Source organism: Belonocnema kinseyi, chromosome 6, assembly GCF_010883055.1.
Source record: "Belonocnema kinseyi isolate 2016_QV_RU_SX_M_011 chromosome 6, B_treatae_v1, whole genome shotgun sequence".
NCBI classification, from domain to species: Eukaryota; Metazoa; Arthropoda; class Insecta; order Hymenoptera; family Cynipidae; genus Belonocnema; species Belonocnema kinseyi.
The window spans coordinates 32673100-32691101 of record NC_046662.1 but is presented as its reverse complement, the minus strand read 5'-3'; the positions used below and the strand labels follow the sequence as shown (position 1 = coordinate 32691101).

General features: G+C 29.4%; 1 protein-coding gene across 4 annotated transcripts in view; it reads right to left on the bottom strand.

Moving 5' to 3' along the window:
* The window catches only part of LOC117175207 (phosphatidate phosphatase LPIN3), a 67790-nt gene extending 51186 nt beyond the window's left edge, over positions 1 to 16604 (bottom strand). For 3 of the 4 annotated variants that reach the window (XR_004467449.1, XM_033364848.1, XM_033364849.1), the window contains exon 1: positions 16277 to 16594. The gene's annotated coding sequence lies outside the window, so the exon portion shown is untranslated. Of the gene's footprint in view, positions 1 to 16276 lie in introns of all 4 variants that reach the window. The other variant, XM_033364847.1, reaches the window with a different exon arrangement.
* Between the last annotated feature and the right edge of the window lie 1398 nt (positions 16605 to 18002).

Genomic DNA, 18002 nt, shown 5'->3' with positions numbered 1-18002 from the left:
TCTAAATTTTTCACCTGGTTGAAAATTGTAAATAACTTTCTTTGTAGAAAATTGAAAATCTAAGACATAATGCAAATGTCAAAACTTTTGAACTGAAAATTGTACAGTTTCTTAACTTGTAAATTACAATTATTATAAATTTGAAACATTTTAAATTAAATGTAAACAAATGAGTGTTTTTTTTCAAAAAATGAATCCTGTTAAACTAACAAAAAAAATCTTCAGAGGATTTAAAAAAAAATCCGCTATTAATTTCTAGTCATATTTAATTTAATTTTGATGTATTTTAAATATATCCAAAATTCCACAGGCTTCTATACTATATCGACCAGTTCATATTATGATTGTAGCAGACGGTATAGTAGATGGCAAATAATATCTAAAAATAAGCCAGTGCATTGCCTGCGAATAAGAGCTGTATATTCTGCGAGAGTTGTGCATAAAGTAGCATTTGGCTTAGGTTAATGCACTTTATTCATTCCTCCTTTATTTGATGCGGTAAAATATATGTAGCGTAAATATTCGTCTATTAAAGGAAAAATTTGTAATTGGAAAATGTGTTTTCGCGCAAAAAGTTTTAATCCCTTATATATATATGTAAACTGCACAGTAAGTTGATTTTCTCAATATTCTGACATGAAAGTTCTTGATGTGGATTTTCATGAAACTTATTTTAATCTTCTAGGGAAATTGAACTTTGAAATGATCCCGAGAATTTGAAATATTTAATCATGTCATTATCTTTTGAGTAAACTCTTAAAATCTCTTAAAACTGATTTCGTCTTTCATAATTCACAAAACAAAATGCTCTCGAAACAGGGAACAAAAACAGGGGAGGAAATGCAGGGTGATTTTTTACGAAAATAGGGAAATATTGAGAGAATGAATTCTTTTAAACAAACTTATTATAAATATCACGTTCTTAATAATTGAAGTTGAAATATATTGCATTTTCAACCAAATTTTAACAAAAGTTAAATTTTAAACTAAAAAAGATTATTTCTCTAACAAAAGAGATCAATTTTTAACATAAAAAGACAAACTTTTAACAAACATTTGAATTATCACGATGACAGTCTAATGTTTTAGAGGAAACATTTGACTTTTCAAACAACAAAACAAATTTCAGTCAAACAGTTGCATTCACAACCAAATAATATTGAATATTCAATTGCTGGAGTCTCAAGGCAAAAAGACGAATTAGTTACAAAACAGTTGAATTTTCAACGAAAAACATAATTTTCAACCAAATAACTAAATTCTCAAGCCAAAAAAGAGGAATTTTCGACAAAACAGTTGAGATCTTAGACCGAAAATTTCTACAAAACATTTGAAATTATAACCCAACAAATAAAAATTTTCGAGAAAGAAGTACATTTTCAGCAAAATATTGTAGTTAAATTTTCAACCAGAAAAGATGAATTTTCTACCAAAAGAGATATATTTTGAACCCAAAAAGACGAATTTTTCACAATACAGTTAAATTTCTAACACGGAATTATAAATTTTAGAAAGCAGTTGAATTTTCAACCCGAAAATATGAATTCACAACCCGGAAATATGAATTTCTAACCAAACAGTTGAATTTTCAACCACTGATAGAATTTCAAAACGTAAAAACGAATTTTCTACAAAATAGTTGACATTTTAACGTAGAAATATAAGTTTTTACACATACTATTAATTTTCAAGTAAATAGTTGAATTTTCTACCAAAATTGTTCAATTTTCAATCTAAAAAGATGAATTTTCAACCAAGAAGATTAATTTTATACCAAAAAGACGAATCTTCAACCACATAGTGAAATTTTTAGCTTAAAAGGTTCTATTTTTAAGCGAAAATGGATTAGTTAAAAAAATTAATTTTCAACACTAAAAAAACGAATTTTCAACAATTGGGCAAATTTTCAATTAAAGAGATTATTTTTTCAACAAAAAATAATTAATTTTTAACACAGTCGTTGAACTTTCAACTAACTGGTTCAACTTTTTACCAGCAAAGAGGAATTCTCAACGAAAGTGTAATAGTTGATATTCAACCAAACAAATAAATTTCCAATTAAAAGCCATGAAATTATGCCAAAAAGCCAAATTTTCAACTAAGACAGATATTTCAGTTGATAGACAAAACAAATTTCAAAGTGTGGAATTTTCAAGCTGAAAAAGCGAATTTTCTACGAAATAATAAAATTGACACCACAAGAGACGAAGCCTGAAACGAAAATATACTCGTAATAGTAAACTTTCCAATTAAAAGAAAAAAAATTCAACCAAAAATATGACTTTTCTACCAAACGGTGAACTTTCAACAAAATAATATTTTCATAATAATTACTTTTTTAACCAAATCATAAAATTATTAACGAAAAAGATGTTCGAATTTAAGCAAAAGAACGAGAAAAGGTGGAAAGGGGGAATATTTTTGGAAAGGAGGGAAAAAAGAGGGATTCTTTAATGAAGGGGAAATGAAGGGAATAGGGAAAAATGTTTGAAGTCAGCTATTTCTATAATTAATTCTTTAATATTTAGAAAACTTACTTATATGCAAGAATACAAAATGTACCGCAGTTAATCTATTCGTGTTCTTCTGTAAGAATTGCAGGATTGCACGAATTCAAAAGTTACGTATGGAAACCTGCACTAGACGTAATACTTTCCCTATTACGTGAATGTCACTATAGAGTAAATCGATTACGTTACATGGACAAATATATAGATTCTCATAATTTACAAAACAAGCCTAACTTTTGTTTACAATCACCTTTATATTATTTTTATTCAATTCAAATTACATATTATGATCGATTCGTATAAAATTTTAATTTCTTCTCCTATAATTCTAATAAAAAACACACTAAAAAGAAGAAAATGGATGATGATCCCCTAATGAGTTAATGATGCAACATGCATGTGTGACGAGAAATCCCGTTTGGTCGCCGGAAGCAGACCAGAAATAGATGGTGGAGTCCTAAGACTAAACTTGCTAATGAAATTATGCATTTGAATCTTTACTATAGAATCGCTGCTAATCCTGTTTTATTCGATTATATATTTATCGATTAATTAAAAGACTGATTTATTCAGCGCCAGTTTCTTATTTAATATGGTGCAATAGTGAATTAGTTTAAAGAATTATGTTAAAAACTATACACTCTTTGCCCGTTTACAGAGAATTCTTCTATTTGCCCTGTTTTCAAGACATTTTCTCATTTTCTGGAGTTTTTTTTTGCTTAAATTCGAAATAAAATACACTGGAACTTGGATTTACCAGCAGCTTTGAGGATGGCTTCAATGACCTTCAGTGTTGTATTCAGACCGAATTATTTCCTCGTGGTTAATAATTCTAATATTTGATTGAATATTTAGTTCATTTATTGAAAATTCTTCTTTTTGTCGAGAATTTTTTTTACTGAAAATGTAATAACTGCTCCATTTTTGGTTTAAAATGTATACTCTAAACTGAAACTTGATCTTTTCTCATTCAGAATTGAACTATTTTGTTGAAAATGCAACTATTTGGTTGTAGGTTATCACTTTTGTTAGAAATTTATATTTCTGGTTAAAAATTGAACTGTTTTGTAGAACACATGTTTTTTTTTGTCTTGAAAATTCAATAATTTGGTGGAGAATTAAACTATTTGGTGAAAGTGAACTTTTTTGTCGAAAATTTAATTATTTGTCAGAAAATTCATTATTTGGTAAAAAATGAAACTGCTTCATTACAAATTCTTGTATTTTGTTGAAGTTTCCTCCTTTTCAGTTAAAAAAAAAACAATAAATATGTTGTTGAAAATTCACCGTTTTAGTTTGAAAATTCAACAATTTGTTTGAAATTTCGTCTTTTATGGTAGAAGTTAGTCTTCTTGGTGAAAAATTCATATTTTTGGTTGAGGATTCAAACACTAAAAAAATGTCTGGTTAAACTAATCAGAACAATTAGTAAGGGCATATTTAACCAGACATTTTTTTGAGTGAATATTTTGTTAAAAATTTCTCCTTGTTCTTGGAATTCAACTAGTTGAAAATTCGTTTATCTGTTTTTCTTTAAATTAATTTTGTAAACTGAAAATTAAACTATTCTATTTTTGGTGAAACTTTAATATTTTTTGTTTGAAAATTAGACCATTTGGTTGAAAATTCAACTATTTTGCTAAAAATTTCATTTTTTGTTAAAAATTAAAATATATTGTTCAATTCATATTTTTGGTCGAAAATTCAATTGTGTTGTTAAAAATTCATCTTTTTAAATTGATAATTTATCTTTTATCGTAGAAAAGTCATATTTTTGGTTGAAGATTATCTTCTTGATCGAAAATGAACTTTTTTGGTGAAAATGCAACTGTCTTCTGAAAAATTCGTCATTTTTGATTAAAAATTTAACTTTGTATTTAAGGGCATGTGACACAGCTAAATTCCTATATTACCGACCTCACTTTTTCAGTTCAATGAATGTTTTCTTGAACCTAAGAACTTTTTTTGTAAATAAAATATCGAGTTGAAACTTTCGAAAATGTATTAGAATACAATAAAGTACGTTTAGGTACTGCATGTTGGTAGGAACTTCACTGAAAATTATTTCATCTTTTTTCTGAACCTCGACATTTTTTGAACGTTCGAACTTTTTTTATACATAAAATATCGGTCTCAAACTTTGAGAAATGCAAGAGCCGAAAGAAAACTACGTTTAAGTACAAAGCTTAATAATAAAAGATATAAAGAAAAAATTTCAACTATCAATTCCATCGGCATCAGCCGGTAACGTTGTACAGGAAAATACGAGACCTCTAGAGCCTCGTCTAGTGGCCGCCAGGGTTCGTATTTTTGTGTACAATGTTACCGGCTGATGCCGATGGAACTGATAATTGAAATTTTTTTTTTTACATCTTTTATTATTAAGATTTGTACTTAAACGCAGTTTTCTTTCGGCTCTTGTATTTCTCAAAGTTTGAGATCGATATTTTATGTATAAAAAAAGTTCGAACGTTCAAAAAATGTCGAGGATCAGAAAAAAGATAAAATAATTTTCAGTGAAGTTCCTACCAAAATGCAGTACCTAAACGTACTTTATTGTACTTTAATACATTTTCCAAAGTTTCAGCTTGATATTTTATTTACAAAAAAAGTTCTTAGGTTCAAAAAAACATTCAGTGAACTGATAAAGTGAGGTCGGTAATACAGGTATTTAGCTGTGTCACATGCCCTTAAGAGTTCAATTATCTTGTCGAATAATCGTCAGTTTTTCTTGAAATTTAAAGTGTTTGGTTGTAAATGCAACTGCTTTGTTAAAAATTCATCTTTTTTGGTTGAGAATTAACTTTCTTGTTGGTAATCCATCTTTTAGTGTTTAAAAGTTAACTATTTTCTAAAACATGCGACATTTTAGCTTAAAAACTTAACTCTTTTGTTTAATATCTTTTGGCATAAAATATATTTTCAATATAAATTCAACTATTATTTCCATATTTTTGTTAAATATCACTTAACTTACAATGTTTAGAGAGGATTTCAGGCTATGAAATCTGATGTTAATTTCTCAGTAAAAGTTTAGATGCATGTATGTGAGGAAAAACGCATAATGCAGCTTTTCAATGCAATGTAGTAAAAGTAATTAATCATTGTTTTAATGTTCAAAAATGTGAGAGCAATAATAATTAAAATTATAAAACCCCTTTCCGCTTTCGAAGTATTCTAATTATCCTTGAAAGGAAACTAAAGAAGGCCATAATGCTTCCTTTGTATTTAAGATAAACACAATAAAAAGATAAGAGAAAGAAAAGCAAAAGTGGGACCAGAAAACCGGTACTGCGGCACAAGAAGAGTTTCACGTTGTGGAATAGTATACTTCCAATGACAATAAAAGAAACCCACGAAACGCAAAGATAGCATCATTTCCTTTTTTGGGTCATGCGGGTCTTACAAATTTAGAAAGTGCAGTTTTTCTCACTCGCTAATAACATTTCGAGGAGAATTTTTTATTTTTAAATCTTAAAAGTTTTACAGAAACTATTGACAACATTTTTACTGCGTTATAATAATTGTTTACTGCACATTTTTCATTTAGTTTCCAGAATGAACATAGTAACTTGAGGTTTATAATTTGAATTTTTCCAATTTTGAATATATTTGAGTTTTAAATGTATTCGCTTGGAATTAAAAATTGTAGTTCTATTAAGGCAGTATTCTACTTTGAAACGCTCGAAAAAAAAGTTATTTTTATGAGATTTTTCTGAGGTTATTGATAATGATATCCATGCAGAGTTTGTTAGGCTTAATTAACACACTCTTGAAATACATTAGCAAAATTTTAAAATTTATTTTATGCACTTTTTATACATAAAAACGTCAGTCAAATTTAACTCCTCAAAAAGTAGGTAGGTCCGCGCTGATGTAAAAATTTCGAGAAAGGGCGGTTCGAAACAAAAAAATTAAACAGTTTTAGATTTAGTATGACTCCAGCAACCGGCTCAACTAGGATTGTTAAAAAAATTTTTTACTATATTTTTGTGTGTAAAAAACTGTGAAAATAAACCCGCTTTTTTGTTTTTTATTTGCCATTTTGTTATTTTTACATGTACATCAGAAATCCCTGTTCATCCGACTGCTGACGTTTTTATGTATAAACAGTGCATGAAATAAATAAATTTTTTTTAAAATGTATTTCAAGAGTGTATTTATTCAGCCTAACAAACTCTGCATGGATACCATTATCAATAATCTCAGAAAAATAACTTTTTTTTTCGAGCGTTTCAAAGTAGAGTACTGCCTTAAGAGTTTTAATTTGAAATTACATTATTCTGATTAAGATATATGTTTCATTTACATGACTTTGAACGTTTCAATTAAAAATTTGTAGTTCATTTGAAACAAATCAATCCTGATATTCTATTTTTCAAGTTGAAGAAAGTAATAATGCAATCTCACATTCTGTAAAATTGCTAATGTCTTTAAGATCCTTTGAATAATATTCAAACAAAAAAAGTATAATATTTTTTAATTAACTGAAGTAAACATGTATGCCTCAATTAAAAGAAATCCTAACGGTATTCATAGGCAACGCTACAAATTGGAAAAAACCTAAAACTTAAAGAGTCCATTTTTAAAAAATATGTATTTAGATCGAAATGAAATTTACTTTATTATGAACTCTTTTACACGCCCAACAAAAACTCACAAGTCAAAATTATACATACAACTTTCTCTTTTCTGGCTAACTAGAGGCAAATAAAAAAAGAAAAAACAGGGAGAAAAAGAACAGTGTCAACCAAAACCAACTCTTTACTTATTCTATCTTCGTCTTTTTTTTATAATACTAGGGAACCAATGGGTTTCCTACATACGTAATGATATGTTACGAAGCCAATTAAGATTTCCTCATCAGGAATTATTTATAGGAAAAATATTTCTATGAACGAAAAAACTACATCAATTAAATTTACTTATAACTTGAAATTAAAAGTACAGAAATGATTGGTTCTTGGGTCTATCTTGCTATTTCTTGCAATGCAACCAATTTCTGTATTTTACTGATCAAATAAAATTTCTTCATATTGTTTACCAATCCTCCAATCATATCCATTCCATTTTTCCCAATTACTCTAAATGTCGTTGAAATTTTTTATTTTGCCTTTGCTGCGTAAAAATTCATATAAGAAAGTAGATTTGCTTTCAATATTAATAAAAGACTTTAAATGTTTAAATACCTAATTCACGGAATTCTAGAAAATTTGTGAAAATGCCGGTTGATTAAAAAAGAGTTTAAGAAACTTACAAAGATTTTCAATTACAGTGAAACTCTTTTATAGCACCGATTTTGGGGCTGGTGGTGGGTGGAAAGTAACTCAATTTAGCCCACTCCGCTTTTGCTTGTTCACACTTGAGTGCTCGCCTGATTGATAACCGTAGACCCTGCGCATCCCGCACAGCTCCTGTTACACCTACCTGCGGCGCGGCCTCAATTAGGGAGGGCTATTGAAGTTTTTCACTTTATTTCAATAAAATCCTGACGATTTTTGACTATTTTTTCAATTTCGAAAGAATTCCAAAGCATTTTAGTAGAAGCTTTTGAAATAATAAAATTATATGGATAGGAACAAAAAATTTGACAGTATCGTGTCCCTAGAATATTATACGTTTGTTTTTAGAGGAATAATTCTTTAAATTACGGCGTTTCATTAGCTCTATTCACCTCCCCCCTCTAAACACCCATGTGCCAAATATTTTTATTTTACTCGATAGAATGCCTAAGACCTGATTTTTAAATACATGTATTTTTTGGGAATAAATTGCAGAATTACACTATAAAAGCTATGTTCCTGTTACCAATTATTATAGTTTCAGAGTTCTAATAAGTTTTTAAATGTCTCCGAGTTTTTATGTCATCCAGTGACCTACTTAAAGTATAACATGGTTTATTATTACAAGCACAATAAGAATGAAACTAATAAATATTCAAATTATTTTTTAATTTAAAAATAATTTCAAATAACCTTAACGTTAATTGTTTCATTAATTATATTGTAAATAATAAAAAAAAATGTATTCAAATTTTGAAATAAGGACCTAAGTCTTCACCTCGTTTATTATTATGTTTACACTTATTGTGATTTATTTGATTAGAATAAAAAAATTCCCGTGTAGAAATAGCCCGGTTTAACCCGACCAGAAGAAGATTTCTGGCCAGAATCTGACCGGATCAAACTGGGATACTATTTTGTTAATTGCCCGGCCGAGATCTGACCGAGTTACCACCGGGACCCAGTCGGGCCATAATAGAAGTATCATAACATTAAAAAAATCTTAAGAAATATCCACAAACGAGTGCCGTAAGTGGGTCGTTTATAATATCTGACAGGCGAAAGACCAATTTTTTGTGTTTTAGGTGTTTTTTTATTAATTATGAAAGAAAAATTAAACTAGTTTTAATTATATGGTTTCCCACTTTTGGTTCTACGGTTCCCAGACTTGCCGTGACTGCGAAATCGTTGACCAACTTCTTTTTTATTTTCCAACATAGTTTCCCAGTGAAACTATACTTATTTTGTTTGTGATACGATTTTTGCTTATTTTTAATGTATTTATATATTATCTCGAATAAGAAAAAAACGTAATAAGAGAAATAACTTTTTCCGAACAAGGTTTTAAATTACATTATCATGCTTGCACGTAATAACGATTCGGCGACTTCCGGAGTCTCTAATGCTAAAAACGCAGTAAAACGTCGGTGGACGCTAGGTTATCCGTTAAGAAATTTGTTAAATTTCACAAAATTGTATCAAATTTTCTGGAGCAAGCGGATTATTTATAAAGGTAAGTGAATTATTTTATTAATAAGTAAGCATTATTAATATTCTTTAACGTTAATGTTAAATCAATTTTCTCAACCGGTTTCATAGGTTAGGATGTCACATGAAACCCCTGAAATTTATTTTATCTCTTGTAAAAAAACCTATGAAAACTAAGTTACGCTTAAGGTAAATGTGTTATGCAATTTAACTTTAATTTCTTACAATTCAATTTCTTACAGAAACTTAAAAATCATAACCTATATTTTAGTACTTACATTGAATCAATGTTTGTAATTAATATATTTATTATTATGAATGCAGTTCTTAAATTGAAATTCCAACATCTTTTTACAGGTGAAAATAAGTGCTGACAAAGATTCTTATCTCCTCCAGTTGGTAGAATATGTTCGCTGTGGTAAAAAAGATCCAGTAAAATGCGATCAAGGAGCCCAGTCAAAAACCGGTCGGAGTCCGACCGGGTTACCCTATTTGTATCCGGTATCCGATCGGGTAACCCGGCCGGCAGCCGACTGGGTACACCCGGCCGGAATCCGACCAGCGCAGCGTGACGAAACCAACCAGAATCCGACCGGGCAGCCTGACCAGATTCCGGATACAAGCAGGGCAACCCTGCCGGAATCCGGCCCGAACCAGGTCATAATTTCTACACGGGTTATGTCGTTCTGAAATGCTTTTATCAGAAAAACTTTAATTAAATAATTACAACTTTTCTTTTTTGAATCATAACATAAGATTTGAAATATTACAGAAAATTTAAATGATTAACCCATTCGGTATAATAAAAAATGGCAAACGAGACTAAGTTAAAAAAATTTGTTTCAGTAAAGGAATGTGAATTATTCTTTTAAATTGTATTGAAGGTCTTCATATTTACTCTGTGTACTTTAAACAATTTATTTATTATTTGGCAATTTAAGTCTGAATAACAATTTTGAATTTTTTCTAACGTTAAAGGCTTGATAAATTCAAATTTAGAGTACCAAAAGAAGTTTTTGAAAAATACTGGAAGACAAAACTTTATTTATCGATATCTAAATTAATTTGAATGTCTTTTGATCTAATACGAAAATAAGTCAAGTTCATAACGTTTTTTGCGTTGTACTTAATTGAGACAATGTCGTCATGTGACTGATAACATTCACTGATGTACTGTGGCAATTTCATATGTCAGAAAAGTTGCACTAATAAAAATAATATATCTTGCTTTTAAACTATTACGCAACTTGTACGTATATTCACAGTATTCAGATATTAGAAAATATTCGGACCTTTAAATCAGAAGTTAACTTATATTCAGCAGAATATTTGGATTTCAGAATTTAAGCAAAAACTTTCTTAAATTCAGACAAACTTTACTTGAATCCAGATAAATTTTTGCTAAAAATTTAAGTTTTCAAATGAGTGTCAAAACTATCTAAAGGTGTAACAACATGAAGCTATCTTGTTGACTGTGTTGTTAGAAATTATAAATGTAAACATGTATCAACCAAACACGCAGTTTAAATCGCGAAATTCGACTTTGTACCTTGCGTACAATATAATGTTTGCCAGAAATTTCCTTCACTATTTGTACATTTTCTTGGCTCTATTTTCTACCTTAGGATTATCGCATTGCTAGCAAGATATGGTATTGCTAAATATAATAATAATAATTTATTATTGGCTAATTGAATTTAGAGACTTATTTGTATTGCTGTATATTATTCATGTGTATAAAGACACCAAATAATACACTTTAAAGAAAAGACAAATTCCTTTTTGATAAGTATACGTTTTTAACAAATTATAGAAATAATAAATCAAAATTGGGAAAAGGAACTACTTTAGTATTCTAGAAAAAAATGATCGTATCTAAAAAGGCTCAATTTTTATTTGCTTCTTAAGTTAATGAATTACACGTCTTTTTAAATGTATTTAGCAAGGAAAATTCATATAACTTTCGCTGGCTTTTATCCAAATAATGTGACCGTGGACCTGGTATCGAATTTGTAATTTTGTGGGTTGCAACTATTTTTAATGCAGTTGCAAACGTGCAGGGAAAAGAAAATAAATTTGCATTAACAAGTCATCTAAATGATCTTAGAATCTTCTTTTATAATCAGCGAAAAATTGTGCAGTCCTATAATTAAAAAAAAGTAAAAGCTTTACAATTCGTTTATAAAAATAGTATTCAGTAAAGAAACAGATGTTATGTAAGCCATCTGTAATCAAAAAATAACATCCGCTTCTTTTGAAATGAAAAGACTTTTACGAGCCTAGGTAAAATTTGTTTTGAGCTTGACTAAGTTAACTTACTTGTTTGTTTACATTGTGACTAAGCATCAACAAACAAAATTCCAGACAATGCAAGCATATTTTCATGTTTTATTCGCAACCTTAAAAAGGAATTGATAATAATTAATTGATCGTACAAAGTGCAGCTTTCATAAAAAAAAACCGAAGTTGTTGAATCTCAATGTGCAAAGTACACCTTGAAAAAAACTCCGGTCGTTTGCATTGAATAAGCATTTTAGCAATAATTTATTATGAATCTGATACTCCAGGTCCACGTGATATTGTTCCACGTTGATTTGTACATTTTTCCCAATGATATTTACAAAGAACTTTGATGAGACAGGACATTTTTTCATGAATCATTTTTTATCATTTCACTTCTTAGCAATCGAGTGAATTTTTTTAATCTGCGTGAAAAGAATAGGAAATTTGCGTTTAGAAATCACTACTTGTCACAGAATACAGATTCGAACCTTTTTCTTTAAAATGGAACCAATAAAATTCCACATAAAACAGTGATAGCTTATTTTAGAAAAAATTCTGAATTATTCCTTTATTTAAAACAAATTTGATTTTTGAAGTATACAATTTTTTAAACGAAATCCTTGATTCAATAAAAAATGCATAGAAAGCATGAAGCAAATAGCAAAAAAATATATTCAATTACGACAAAAATGTTTGAAAATTAATGGAATTTGTTGCAAATAAATAAGTGTATTAAAATGGTTTCGTGGGGATTGGCAGCGACTTGTCACTTAATTCGAACTGAATTTGAACAATTTATGGACAAAAAGAGTTTTTTCTATTTGAATTAATGAAAGTCAACAAAGAATGTCTTATTTTATAAACAATTATCCATATCAGGTTTTCATGAAATAACAAATAAACTTTTTAAATGATTTATGAATAAAAGGCCGCTCTTTTAAATGGAATTATCAGCCATTTTTTTAGCAAAGTTAATTAAAAAATGCATTATTTGGCTATTTTTCAGAATTTAAACTTTGTTCTATTAACGTAATCAACTGTTAAGAACTAATTTCTCAACTTTTTTTAGACGCTTCGATAATCATCTACTACTTTTATTGTTATTAACAATGTTATAAACAACTACGTTAAAGAAAAACATAATTAATAGTTAATATCCTATATCATATACTGATTTGAACGGATACGTTAATTAAATTATTAATGACAATAAAAATAGTAGATCGTTCTTAAAGCGTCTAAAAAAGTTTAAATATTGAAGAATAGCCCCATGATGTTTTTTTGTAAATTAAGTTTGCTCAAACAATTATAACATTATATCGATTCATAGCAAGAAGTCATTGATAAATAATTGGCGGTTAATTCCACGAAAAAATGGAATTTTATTTATAAATAAATAACATGATGAAAACTGGTTTAAAAACTTGTTGTTAACCATAGCAAATGTTTACTATTATCAAAACGGCCTTGCAAATGTAAAAGTTAGTTTCAGTTGATTGGGTCGAAAGAACCATGTTTGTACGTACAAAAATACATGAATAGTGCATTTGTTAATTAAAATTGTTTAAACAATTATCAATGTTGATTGGATGACTATGATTCTTAGGTTTAGCGCTAATTAAGTAATGAATGGCTGCCTATCCTCACGAAATAATTTCCATTCAATTCTTTGTTTACAAAAGATGCATTAAATATTTAAAAATGCGAGTTGCTATTGAACATCATTTATGACACTTGATTTATGTTTTCTAGATATTTTCGAATGAATCTAACTATTTGTTAAAAAAGGTACACTTCAAGAGTTTAAAATTATATTTTGATTTTTGTTACTGAATAAAAAAATTTTGTTGGTTACAAAATGACGAAAAAATGTTTAAAATACGAGTTCGGCTACAATTTTGAATCAATTTAAGTTTTTTTATTCATATTAAAGCTCAATTAATTCTTTAACATCCCTCGAGACCGATTTTGAACATAAATTTTTGTATCAACTTTATTTAAAAATAATGCTGAAAAATTATGTAAGATTTGGGATATCATTGCTTTAATAATACGTAATTAATTCAAAATGATTTATAATAGTGTTAAATTGATAAATAATCATTCGCAAACCATAAATTAATAGTTTGTTATAAATTAATATTTTGTTATAAACAATTGTATGATTATAAACAATAGTATGTGATTTTTGAATCGTTTCGCATATTTATAAAGTGATTTCCGTTTTCAACGCAAATTAAAGTAATACACAAGCATTAAAAAAATAAAAGTAAACTTATTTCTTATTGCTATAAACAAATGCGCAGTTTGAATAATTTCTGAGAGTTTAAAGTACTTTTCTTTGAAAAACGTGCTTTGTTGACATGGCAGTGATGCTTAGGTAAACTATATTGTCATTTCATGACAATTGGTGACTTTTATAAATAAACTTTATAAATAAGTACCTAGTTTGAGCAACTCCTGAGTTTGAGGTACTTTTTTTAAACTTGATTTTTTCATATGGCACTGATGTTTAGATAAACTATAATTATTGTCATTTTATGACAATTTTGTCAATTCTATTGTCAAATTTAATTAACCAATGCGAAATTTTAAAGAATTTCAGTAACTTTTTTTAAGGTTGCGTATACAAAGCCGTTACTGGTAAAAAAATTACCGGTACCGACAATTTTTTGATTCGGTTTTTTTCAAAAGCATATTTTAAGGATAGAGGCTAGATTACGGGAAGAAGATATTAAAAAATTAATTTTTTTTTTCAAATGTGTTTAATGCTTCTGTTCGATCCTCAATATCGGCCATCTTGCTGGTTTGTTGCTCAGACAAAAATCTTTGGAAAATGTTATTTTTGAACAGTCATAGGGGTGCATTCCCGCCCCCACGAGAGGTTGGAAAGGGGTCGGGGCTCGACCAAAATTATTTCTGTGAACAGTCATAGGGGTGCATTCCCGCCCCCCACGAGAGGTTGGAAAGGGGTCGGGGCTCGACCAAAATTATTTCTGTGAACAGTCAGAGGGGTGCCTTCCTCCCACGAGACGTTGGAAAGGGATAGGGGTTTCACCAAATTTATTTCTGTGAACAGTCAGAAGGGTGCCTTCTCGCGAGACGTTGGAAAGGGGGAGGGGGTCAAACAAAATTATTTCTGTGAACAGTCAGAGGGGTGCCTCCCCCCAAGAGACGTTGGAAAGGGATAGGGATTTGGCCATCATTTCTGTGAACAGTCAGAAGGGTGCCTTCTCGCGAGACGTTGGAAAGGGGTAGGGGTTCAAACAAAATTATTTCTTTGAACAGTCACAGGGGTGCCTCCCCCTATGAGAAGTTGGAAAGGGATAGGGGTTTCACCAAAATTATTTCTGTGAGCAGTCACAGGGATGCCCCCCACATAAGGCGTTGGAAAGGGGTATGGATTTGGCAATCAATTCTGTGAACAGTGACAGAGGTACCTTCCAGCCCCCAAGAGACATTGAAAGGGGTAGGGGTGCGAATTCTGTGAATTCCCTAAATTCCACGAATTCCTTATAGCATGAATTCCTTGAATGGCATGAATTCCTCGATTTCCATGAATACGCGCGCTTTGCCGCTACCTAGTGATACTTTAGTAAACTATATTGCTATTTCATGACAAATGTGATTGTTATAAACAAATTATATAAATCAATTCAACGTTTGAGAAATTTTTTAGTGCTGGAGGAACTTAAAAAAAAAGTATTTTATTTGATTATGCTAGTTATGCTTAAATAAAATATACTCTTATTTCATAACCGATATTGTTAACAAATTTGATTAAACACTGTACCATATTACATTAATACAGTTCGGTGTTATTATATTGTACAAATAGTGCATTTGCTTATAAAATTTGTTAAAAACAATCATAAATATTTTAAACCATTAAAAAACACCTACCGTTGTTTATAACAATGTAGTGGTAAATAATAAATTATTCATTTGTAATAAAATATTAAATTATGCTTTGCGGATGTTTATTTTCCGATCACACACTAATATCAATTAAATTTTACAATTTTGTACAAGTTTATCTTTAAATAAAGTAAACAAAACAAAGTCTAGATTAACCGGGAAATGTTTGCGCTAGGTTTTCCAAATTTCGGTCAACCAAGCCGCTTTTTTCTAGCTACCCTGCACGGAGAGAATGCGGGAGATTAGGTAACTGCTCCTTGTTTTTCTCAAGCTTTGGCGCGAGAACAAAGACCTAGAAACCTTGCTTTTAAAGCATTGGTCTCGAAGTTTCACGCGTTAGGCCATGTCCTTTTCATCTCATGCCTCGAATCCTATACTTTTAGATCATAGAGTACGAGACTATAAAGCAAGTAAAAATTCTAGCTCTAAAATCACGCGCTTCCGTGAATTAATATTTTAAAATTTCTCTGTATGTGGGCTCACCAAAAATATTTGTCCTAAGTTCACAGTATTTCCATAAATCTACACAAGAACAATAACAAAATTTCTTTTTAAAATCGGCCCCCAGCTATCTCTTAAAAAAAATGAGAAGAAATTAATTTATCATTTTGCCTCACTGTCGCTATTTTTTATTATATTATTATTTTTTTTAATATATCAGACATGAGAAAATTAATTGAAATAAAGAACTTGAAAACAGCTGACAAATAAGTTTGAAAAGCGATAAAAAGTGTAATTGTTGAAACTGGTGTTCAGAATAAGAATGATAATTGTACAATAGTTCAAGTGACTCACAAATGTGAAAGTATGTACAATAAGAGTAACAATCAGCTGCTCTCGATTCTTGTGTTTCTTCAAAGCACAACTCACTCACAAAGACTGTTCTAAATGATGAGATAATTCTTTTCCAAATGGGAGCCCGAAATATCTTATTCTTTACATTATCAACCAGGAAACCGTGATTTTAAGGAACTTTCGGCACTGGAGAGTCAATAAATTGTAAAAAGTGTTAAAAAAGAAGAGAAAGGAAGTTGAATGAGCACATACGTTAAGTTTGGCGCGCACAAGCTGAATAGAAAGGAAAACACATCCAACTCTTACGAATGCCTCGGTTGTACTGAATCATACTGAATCGAGAATGATCAAGAAGCAAACGCTACCCGAGGCTTATCGGTTTGACCGCGTGACGTTTCTACTCGGAACCACGCGATGTTTTCGCAAAAGTCCTCTTTCTATTGGCTGAATACCTCGAACGAGAAGACAAGCCTCTTTTCCGATTAAAAAAAAGCAACTTGAATGACCTCATTTTTGTTGGGTTAGGATTAGAATTTAGATTCGAATCTGATAGATGTTGTGGGAGATGGAGGCTCATCTCTTCAGCCGCCTCCTACGCCTTCTTGAAAAGAAAACAAGTTTATGAAATATGAGGAAATTGCAGGACTTGCGTAATTGAAAGCTTGATTTTGTATAATTTTCTGCCTAGACAAAATTATTTGTTTAGAACATAATGAGCATGTTTATTAGGGTGCCGAATAGAAATTGAATTTTTTAATTTTGCAAATGTTACCGGCTCAATTTTTTTCTCTCAGGGGAAAAAATAATTCCATAAGTTTTCTTTTATTTAAAAAAATTCTTTAGTGGTTTCGCAAAGTAGTTTGAGGTCTGAAAATCAATTTTCTTAGTTTTCAATTTTACAAAAATACAAATTAAAGGCTAAAATGTTATTTTACCCCTAGAAAGTATTTGTCATTTATCGAGCAAACTCAATGAATTTAAAACTGGTCGGGGTAAGTCGGAGAATGTTTCGATAAACTGACGTTGAAATTAATTTGATTATTTTTTTTGAAATTCTAAATTTGGTTGAAAACTAATTCTTGTTTATTGAAAATTCGTCTTTATTCTCAAAAATCCATCTATTTTCGTAGAAATTGCTTTTGGTTACATTTTCTTATATTTTAAAAAATTTAATATCAACTACTACGTTTTTTGTTGAAAATTCTTTTTTGTTTTGAAAATTTAACTACTTACTTGAAAGTATATGTGCATTAAAATTCTTTTCTTTAAAATTGAACGATTTGTTGACATTTTTTTTTAATTTAATTTTTTTAACTAGCAAATTTAACTATTTGGTTGAAAATTCTTTTTCCTTTGTTGTGAGATATTAATCTTTTCAGTTACTAATTCATCTCTTTGATTAAAAATTAATTTCATTGGATAAAATCCAATGTAGAAAATCAATTTTCTTGGTAAAAAATTTCTCTTTTTTGTAGGAAATTTATTCCGCTGGTTGAAAATGAAATTTTTTAAATTGCAAATTAATTTTATTCTGAAAATGTAACTATTCTAAGATGAATATTTGTTAGGTGAAAATTGATTTATTTGGTTAAAAACTTGCTCTTTTGGTAAAAAAGTAATCACACTATTTGAAACTTTATTTTCGTGGTCAATAATTCATTTATGTGATTGAAAATTTAACTATTTGTTAATAATTCGTGTTTTTTCTGAATGAAAATTGATATTT